Here is a 10104-nt window from a genome sequence, read left to right as displayed (position 1 = left end):
AATCACGATGAAACTCTATTTCACACTACGCAGGTGTTCCTGAGTAGGCACAGACTTCAGCAGTCCCAGAGCTTAAACGGGCCCAGATGAAAGACTGGAATGAATTTCATTCCTAGTTGTGCTTTGAGTGCAGAGCCATTACTTTAGAGAACTTTAGTTTGCCGTGGGAAAAATGGTGTGCATCCACAACTTTAAATAGAAGAATCTCAGTTAAAAAGCTTAATTTGTCCTGTTTTATCTTATATTGCTTACAGCAATATGTGCCAATGCCTTTGGACATAAGATATTAGTATGTCCACCCAAAAGACAACACTGAAAAGGATACAGTATTGAATCAAAATACTTACAGAGAAGGGAAGAAAATGCTGAAAAAGATTTTGCTGGGACTATAGAAAAGTGAGGAACAGACATAGGAATCTTAAACAGGGTACATGTAGAACAAAAAAGACTCTGATCACTAAGGTTGTCATTTGCTCAGTGGTGAGTAGGAACATTCATTTTTTTAATGATATGAAGTACATGCCAGGAGCTGAAAATGTCATGGCTGACTACTGCCATGATTGATGGTTTTTTCACTGGCTATGACAGTTGAGCTAACAATTGTTTGTACATTTCTAAAACTTGTTCTACTGCAGCTCAATGGAAGTATTTCCAGAAGTTCTAATCGTCTGTAGTGATTCAGATTTTGACATTAGTTTTTCCTACATAAATAAGTATTTGTCTAAAAAAAAAAAAAAAAAAAAAAAAAAAAAAAAAACCAAAAGAACAAAAGATCAATTTAATGACGCATCCCCACAGTGCAGACTGGGTTATCTAGATGAAATAAGCTCTTGCATGGGATGTATGACTAACATTTTTATCACTGTTCTTTGTTCTAATGCCAGACTTGAAAGAAGGTATTTTTCCAAATCTTGTTCTGAATATGAGAAAATTAAATCACAGTCATTTCATAAGAACTGTGGTAATATGTCAAAATTTTCATCAAGTAAATTATTTTATTCTTTGGAAATCAACGGTGTTGTTTGTCAAAGGCACTGATGACTTATTTATTTTATGTATCTTTCACTGAACCACTTGTCTGATAATGTAGTTGAATTCTTCAACTATAACTGAACAGACGTCTCCTTTCTGTATTGCTGGCTGTGGCTTAAGCTTTCCACATGCACATTCCTCAGCCATCTCTTCTGAGAACCAGTGTCATATTGTTTTATTTAGATGGGAAGTGATTCCCCAGGTCTCACCTTCTTTTTATTTTTTTATTTTTAAACCTCTCTGTGGACTTTTTTGATGTTTACAACTGCATACAGAGTTCCAATATGGCTGCATCGTTTTACGCAGTCAGATTTTCTTTACCTATCTAATTCTCTTTCCTAATCTGATAATTTAATTTCTTTTGATGCTAAGAATTAATTTAGAAAGTGACTGTTGTGACTCCATGAACTCTTTCTGGACTCAGCCTTCACCTTCTGCTTTTTATTTCTTCTCACTGTTGAAATTTTGTTGACCTTTTCAGCAAGATTTCCTGTTTTTTGCAGTTGCTCTGAATAACTTTCAACACACTTTGTTTTGCCCAGAGAGCTGATGGATGCTCCATCTGTGAAGATACTCAAGATCAGGCTGGACCAGGCTCTGAGCAGTCTGGTCTGCTGTAGATGTCTCTGTTCATTGCATGGGAGTTGGATGAGATGACCTTTAAATGTCCCTTCCAACTCATACAAGTCTATGGTTCTGTGGTTTTAAGTAACCTGGAAAAGGACGAAGCATTTTGTGGCAACTACCCATGATCTGGACTTCTATTTTACTGAAAAGAAACTGCTCTTTCCTGCCTTTTAAAGTTGATACAAAGGTGATGTAAAGTCTTGCAGCTAATTCTTGTCCCAGGATAGCATGGTTTCTTTAAGTGCCTTCATAAAGGCACTGTTTAAAAAGATACATATTTTAAAAAATATCGTATATCAACAGCTCATATTTATGTCTGCCTTTTAACACCTGAACATTTTTAGATTTCTGGGCAAGATTTCTCTCTGCAAAATCTATATTGGCTCTTTTCTCATTTTGGAGTCTGTCTCAACTCAGTTTTTTTTTTTTTTATGAGAGCACTGCAGTACATATTTTGTTCCATAATGGCACCACTTTCCCCTTTATTTTGCTCTACAGGAATCCCAACTCCTGCATATACCTTGCTGCAATAGGCTTGCTATGCAGAAGTGATGGTCTGAACTGCTGCTACACACAGCTTAGTGTGAAATACAGAGCAGTGTCTTTGCCAGTTTTCTGCTGCCTGTCTGAGCCAGCTAGCAGCTGTTTATAATATCCAAAAAGTGATGCCTCTGCATGATGTAGAAATCCAATTCCCACCGTGCATTAAAGAGAGCTGACATCTGTTCTTAAGGTGAGTGGGAAGGCAGAAATCCAGGCTCTCATCCATAAGGCATCAATCACTGTAGATTTGTTTTTGATTGAAAAGTTTGCTCTTAATAAATGCTTGAAAATGGTTTGTCCAGCTGTGAAACATTTTGTCAACGCTACTTTGACCTTTTTTTTGTTTGTTTCCTACAGATAATAAAAAGGGACAGTTTCTTTCGAGTTGCAAAAGAGTGCCTCTCACTGCATTGGTCTTGAAGATATATTCTTAACATTTGACCTATGTCCAATATGGACAGCCTCTTGTGCTGCTAAAAGTTTTGCTGCAATTATAGCCAAAGTCTAAGTAGCTCTAATCCTGTTCAGATCAATCTATTTTTTGCAATTTCTGGCCTGTTATATACTAGAGACAGTATGTATTTCCTCCAGTAGGAATAATCAAGGTCACAGGTATCCTAGTGAAACTTTATGTGTGTTAAGAGAGTGTGTTTGCATCCCCATGGTGCAACATCCAAGGGCTGCTCTGAAAGTAGTGCTGCTGGAGGTGAATGTTGGTGAGATGGCAGTGGAAGTTGAACCTTCCCATCAATATTCTGTTCCATTGTGTTACAGTGTGACAGATGACAGCAGAAGGGCAGTCTGGCAGAATGGCATCTGCCATGGAAGTGAGTATGAAGCAAAGATGTGTGCTTGAAGAAAAAGTGGCACCCACTGACATTCATTGGCACTTGCTGAATGTTTATGGAGGCCAAATAATGGAGATGAGCACAATGAGGCTGAGTGATGCATTTCAGCAGTGATGAGAGTGTTGTGGAAGATAAGCTAAGTTCTGGACAGCTGTGCAGATTTTTATGAGCACAGCATGCAGGCTTTTGCTCATTACTGGCAAAAACACATAGCTAATGGTGTTGACTATGTTAAAAAAAATAGTTTAATAGCTGAGAATTTGCTCTATCAGACAGTGTGATTGTGCTCTTATTCACTGTTGTGAATAGGGTTTGCCTGTTGACATGCACTAGCAGAACTCTAAGTTCACTTCTCAAGTACTGATCTGAAACAACACCAAAACCCCAAACTTGAAGCCAAACATTTGCCATGGCTGATAGGATGTAGATGGAGGCAGAGTCTGGGAGGGAGGACAGGCATGGGAGACACAAGTTGGGCTCCTGTCTACAGAATGACTGTTTTGTTGTATGGTGGACAAGATTTGATCCCACAAAAATGTTTTTACTTATTTTAAATAACTTTAACGTGCAATATATGCTATAACTATTAATTATGGCAAAAACACAAATTTAAATGCTGTACAATGCTTAATGAAGCCAGTTATCCCACCTGGAACGTGTAGAGTTAAGCAACTATATTAGATTTTGCAAGACATGGACTAGTTTTATTTACAGTTTGGATTTCTACATCTGTGGTCCCACACATAAAACACTTTGGAAAGCTTCTTTGCCCCACGGTCCTACTGGGGAAGATTCTCCATGTTTCAGTGAAAAGTCAAATGATTTATGGGTTTCAGTGGCTTTGAAAGTGGGATTTGGAAGTTTCCAAATATTATAACAATCTGTTACATCACATAGGAGATTAAAACCATGACTGAGAAAGATGACTGTGGTGAACATATTAGAGTTCAATTCTAAGTAGAGGTTATGAAAAAGCAATTTTTACTTACGATCCTTCCTGACTTGGATATCTTAAAATATCACATTTCTTGACAGGGAAATGAGACTGCTTCTGTCAGTACTTAATTATACATCAAGGTTTGAGATGCTGTACATCAGTAAAATCTGTTCTGATTGTTTGTGAACATGGATAGCATTTGAAGTTTTTGTTGGTGGTGTTGCTGCTCCTTGAGGAGAAGCAGCTTTTTGTAAGAGTAAAGGTTCTGTTTCTTCAGTTTTATGGAAAGTCTGGGTAAGTCTGCCAACATTTGTCCCTGTAAGTCTGTTTTTGCAAGACTTATTATTCTGAACAGATACACGCTTACTTCTTTCATGAACTAATTGAGTGTTTCAGACTTTGACTACATTTTTCAAAATAAGACTCAGCCCTACCAAAAAAAAGAAACACCAAAAACCAAACATTTTCAACAGTTGCATAAGGCTTAGACTGTTTTTGTGCACACAAAAATGGCTGTGTTATAACACGGCTTCAACTTTCCCACTGAGAAAAGGCATAAACTTGTAGCTTGCATTTCTTCAACATGAAGATTGTTTAAATGTGCTTCGCAAAGTTGAGATCATCTACTAAATGGGAAGAAATGCAGCATTTTGAAAGGCAAATTTAATCTGATCACATAAAACGTGTGTGATCATTTTGGGAATGAAAGCAAGAACAAATAAGAAAAATTCTATTAGATTTGTGTGAGTAAAGAAAGAATTACCCATACTTGGTCACACACTTTAAAATATCTCAGAAAGTGTCAAACGAAATAGAAAAATTGGGTGAATTTCACCTTTGTTCTTGTTTAAGAGGTTTCCAGCAAGTATTTTAGACCACAATGTTAAAATTAGCATAGTAAGTTCAGAATAAATTCTGTCACTGTAATAGCTTTAAGCTTTCTGTGAACACACAGCTAGAACGTATCCCTCACTACATTTGTGAAATCACAAAACAAACGTTACACATCAAGCTTGCTGTAACCATACATTCCAATTGAAACACTCATGCACATTCTTAGAGTATTGTTATGTTTTAAGAATAAAAAGAATCATAATCACAGGCTTTGTTCTGATGGCACTTGCATGTTTAATAATATTTAATATTATTATTTAATAACATTCTGGATCCAGGTAATTTGTTTGCAAGTCAGCATCACCATAGAAGCCCATGCCACTGGAATGCCACAAATCAAATCAGAATAGGCAGCACCTACAGCAGACATTGTAGGTAAGTACACAGAAACACAGTTAAAGGAACACTTGAAAGACTGTCAGTGGATTTTAGCTGAAACACTAAAACAATCTGTGGTTATGGATACGTGTTTTCATTGCCTTGCAGATACCTGCAGTTCACTGAGAATGCAAAGTCACCAAGTAAGTTCTTTCAAGAGCTCTGTAAATTGGCTTTGTGACATTGCTGTGGTTCTCAGAAGTGCATCATTACCAGAAGGCAGCTTTCAGGAAACTCAGCTTGTAACACAGAGTAACTTTAAGAAATGAACTGCATCACCTTCTGTCATCTTTTGACACATTCTCAGTTAATGTCAACTAAGAAAACGAAGAAAAAAGAAAGCCAAAGCAAAAGATGGAAAACATCTTCATTAGTTTTAATCAGGTGCTGCTTGTGTTTCAGAGTTACTTCGATACATCTAATACAAATTGATGGTTGCCATTTTATCTACGTTTCAGTACTTAAAATACGAAATGAACAAGGGATGATCCGTATATATTGCATGTTGGAAACACTTTGTTTGCACTGACAATTAAAATAACACAGTAAATGATGATTTGATCAAATCATTTCCCCAGCATCCTTACAAAACTGCAAGTTACAAAGGGAGTTCAAGCACTGGCAAAAAACCACTGCTCTTTGTATCTACTCTGATAGTTTAAGCAATAAATCCAAGTGTGTCCAAAAATCAGCACATTGTGTTTTAAATCAGTAAAAATCCTGCACGTTCTACTCAGACTTTAAAAAAGTGATTATTGTCAGCTTAATAGATGATTCAAAAGGTAAAAAAGACGGAATATGCTACAAACACAAGCATATGTTTTAAATTAAAAGCTATTAAGCATAAATGCAGCATTGGTCAGTTTTGTGCAACAGTGTATGCATAGCACTGAAATCTATGTCTCTTCTGATTGATGTTACCTATAATAATCACATGCAAATTTGATACATTAAGCATCAAAAATTAGTTAGATTATGCTAGCTGGAAAAAAAAAAAATCAAACCCAAGAAGATATAATCCTTACAAACAGAATCCATAATACTGAGGCGTGCAGATACAGAGCATCATACCTGGAGATTAGTATATTTTAGCACTCTTTGAAGGTTTTCTGAGATTTCTAACAGGCAAATAGATTCGCAGGTACTGAAAGAAAATTTTGGTGCTTTCAGCACCAACTTAGAATATAAAGCGATGCTGTCGTGTTTGCTTACAGACTTCTCAGAATAATATAGCTGATGTTTGTCCACCTGCAAAGCAAGTTAATGTTTTGGTCCTTGTAAATGACAGATGTTATCAGCAACTCACTCAGAGGACCAGTTAGCCATTCAAATAGCCAGCTTGAATTTGCAACGTTGTCTTTGCAAGTGATAGCATGAATTGGTTCTTCTAACCACATGGTAGCCATTAACCTCCCCAGAAATTCCTCACACGCCTACAGATGAAAAGCTGTAATGTTTCTAAAGGATTTTGAGAGGAAGAGACTGTTAGGAACAGAAAAGAGAGGGGTAGGATTTGTTATACGCTTGAAAAACACCTCAGCTGCCTCCTTTCTTACCTGCTTGGGGAGCAGCTCCAGCCTTTCATCTCAATGACTCAGGATTCTCTCTGGCAAAACTGGAACAGCCTTCATCTTTAAGAAGCTGTAGCCTCTCAGCCAGGTGGGGAATCTGGCCCTGTTCCCCCCCCCCAGAAAGGCACACACACATGTGAATATTAAAAAGAAAAAAAAATCAACCCCAAAACAGTCAACAAAGGACCAAAAGACAGCCGCTGCCACAAATCCATCGCTTCTCCAATCCCTTATCTGGGAAGTTTTTATTGCTGCTTTCAAAATATAACTCATCTGAGAAAGAAATACAGCAGCGTAGGGTCATCTTCCTGTTTCTTTTGTTTCTTTTCCAGATGTAGTCACTGATTGCAGTGTTGTTTAAGATCTCTTTCCTGGATCTAATTTTCAGTGAAATTCATGGACCAACTTGATTCATTTCCCATCCCCTGAAAACCATCGCACAGATATACTCTCTAGAAAAGAAACCTATTCTGTTGTTTTTTGGAGCAGGAAGACAGCACTCCTTTATTCCTCTCAGTGCTAACCTGGCTGATGTGCTCTTTTAGAGCTTTAAGGTTCTTTGTTGGAGTGTTTTGTTTGTTTGCTTAATCCTCTAGCTACCAGGCAGTGTCTGATATCCTCCCTATGAGTTCAGTCATTTGGTAGGCATTAGTGTCCCTCAAATGGAATCTGGGTTTGTAAAAATATAGCAAGTCTAGAGTTGATATCAAAGGGGTGTAACTAACTTCTGCACACTTGCTTCAGCTCTTTGACTTGAGCTCAGGGACCAGATAGCTGTTCTGCTTTCAAGTTAAAGCAATGAATTGGGCAATGAATCAGAGGCATGGTAGGGTTTCACGATACTTATGTCAATTTTACATATTGCTTACGCCAGTTTAGGTAGAAAGAAAATCGATCCTTTTGTAACTGTTTCTCAAGGACATTTAGAAAGACCCTGTGCCACTGGACCTGCTCGGCTTCCTCCCATTTGATTGCATAACTCTTGATGCAAATGTTAACAATTAATATGATTTCTTATGTATTTTAAGGCTATTTTCCTAGCTGCATTGTGTGAAAGGAGGCACTCCTGGTATGTGAAGTCCCTTTCACTCTGCTTATCTTAACAAAAGGCCTTTGTGAATTTGTACCTACCTGATACTGTGCAGCTATAATACAAGAAATACAGGTAAATAATATAAGAACCATCACGGGCAATCAAATTTTCCTTTGTGCAAACAAAATAACATGGAAGAGGATGGAATACAAAGAATAATTTGTTTCTGCTTGTGGTCTCAACCTCATTTACATTAGGGTCAATATCACCATGGCTGCTAAGGCTTAATGGCTGCAGAGCACTTGGAGCACTCAGAATTCCACTTTTGCTGTAGAGGAAACAAATGATGCCCTGAAATGAAAAAAAAAAGGTCTGATTTTTTTTATGTTGCACTATTTGTATTGTTTCTGATGAATTCTGTCTTGTGTCTTGCAGATCAGAATCTCGCTTTTAGTAATTAAGACAAAAAGATGTTTTTGTTTTCGCCACAGATATTTTGTGAAGAATCAGTAAAGGTGGAATAAACTAGAAGCTTTGCTAATGCTAGTAAATGCTAGTAATGCTAGTAAGTCATTCCTTTGTTTTTACCGTGCAGAAGACTTGAAGATGAGAATGAGTGTAGTACTGGAAACAGAAGAGCTGTAGGACGTATCTGGCAATACGTCAATGATATCTTCAGAAGTAGTTGCCAGAAACTTATCTCAGATCCATACGAAGCCTTTTAAAAAGTGTTTTAAAACACAATCACCTTTTGAGCATAGGTTAAAAACTTTTTTTTTCCACGAGATTGCCGAGATAAAAGCTAATTTCACATCATTTCCATGTGATGGTCCCACTTGTCCAATTTGATGATTATTTTATTCATGTTTTATTGTTTAGCCATTCCCTAGTTAGCTTAGCATGATTTTGTTGGGGAAGTGCTTGGGAGTTTTTTTCCTCTTCCAGAAGTCTAAAATGGATAGAAACAAAACTCGTGCCTGTGTTTTCTTTTGGAAGATGTCTGGACCTTCTGAGGTCTTCTATTCTCATTCACACTTTGAGGTCACTGCAATGGATGCACTTTACACTTTTAGTGAAGACTTGAGCTGTAAACCTGTTGGCTTCTTTTTGTTACCTATTACTTTCTTGAGAACTCCTCATCCTAAGTCTCTTTTTAAACATCTCATATGTCCCTTTGCTCTGAGATGAATTTTTGCACTGATACTACATATATTTTACAGTCAATGGTGCTTCTGCTCAGATTGCCTCCCTGACTCTTGTCTTGGTCTATCAAGTTATCAGTGTCCTTTTATTTTCACTAATACACCATTTTGTCCACTGGCCACATAACTTCTCCTGTATTTCTGGAAAAAAGCTGTCTTCAGAAACCATTCTTTTTATAGGAATTACCTTTTCCTTTCTAAAAAGAAAGGTCATAATGATGTGGCTCCATATCCTTTCCTCCTTCTTCCATCATTATTTCACAGGAAAGCATCCCACTATATTCACAATCACACAAAACATGACCTGTTGATATTTATTTAAGAATCTTATTTGTATTCACTTACTTTTTTTCGTGAAGTTTGATACTATGAAAACAACAAAAAAGCCACTCATATTTTCCTCCAGTTTTGTTATATATGCTAAAGATTTTACTTTCCTTTACACAACTAATCTTGCTAAGGTCAATGCATGATGTCAGTTTATGCAATTCATATTCTTAGGTAATCTGCATGTTTGCTAGCAACTAATTTTTGTCCTAAGAGAACTAACCCATGGATATCAAAGGCAGGAGACGGAGCTGTTTGAGCTGTTCTAGTCTTAGATGCAGATGTTGGGGAGCTCAGGGTAAAAAATGATAATGGCTGTAAGTGGAGCAGCTGCCTGTTCTTTCTTCATGTGCCACCTACACTAACCTGCCCCTCTTCCAGCCTTCAGTAGTGGAATCCAGAAGCAGCAGTCAGACATGCTGCAAAAGCAGCTGCAGCAATCGAAGGTATTGTGGTCTCCAAGCTCTCTGACTGCTCCTGTACTGGATTAGTACACATCCCCAGAACCGAGCTTGGAGAATCACCAGTCATCTGATCCAAACCATCTCTGCCTGTGATTTCTTGCTACTGGCTTGCCTGCCTGAGGTAGATGAGAAGTGCTGGTGAAGTCTTTCCCTCTTCCACACGGGGAGAAGGAAGAGGAGCCCTGCGTGGAGAGGCACCAGCTGTACACAGTGGGCAGCTGCAGTACTTGACTAAAAGAAGAATCTAC

The sequence above is a fragment of the Lagopus leucura genome, unplaced genomic scaffold (assembly GCF_019238085.1).
Source record: "Lagopus leucura isolate 7727_CA_CO unplaced genomic scaffold, USGS_WTPT01 Super-Scaffold_100039, whole genome shotgun sequence".
Taxonomy (NCBI): domain Eukaryota; kingdom Metazoa; phylum Chordata; class Aves; order Galliformes; family Phasianidae; genus Lagopus; species Lagopus leucura.
Note: the sequence above shows the minus strand (reverse complement) of the source record.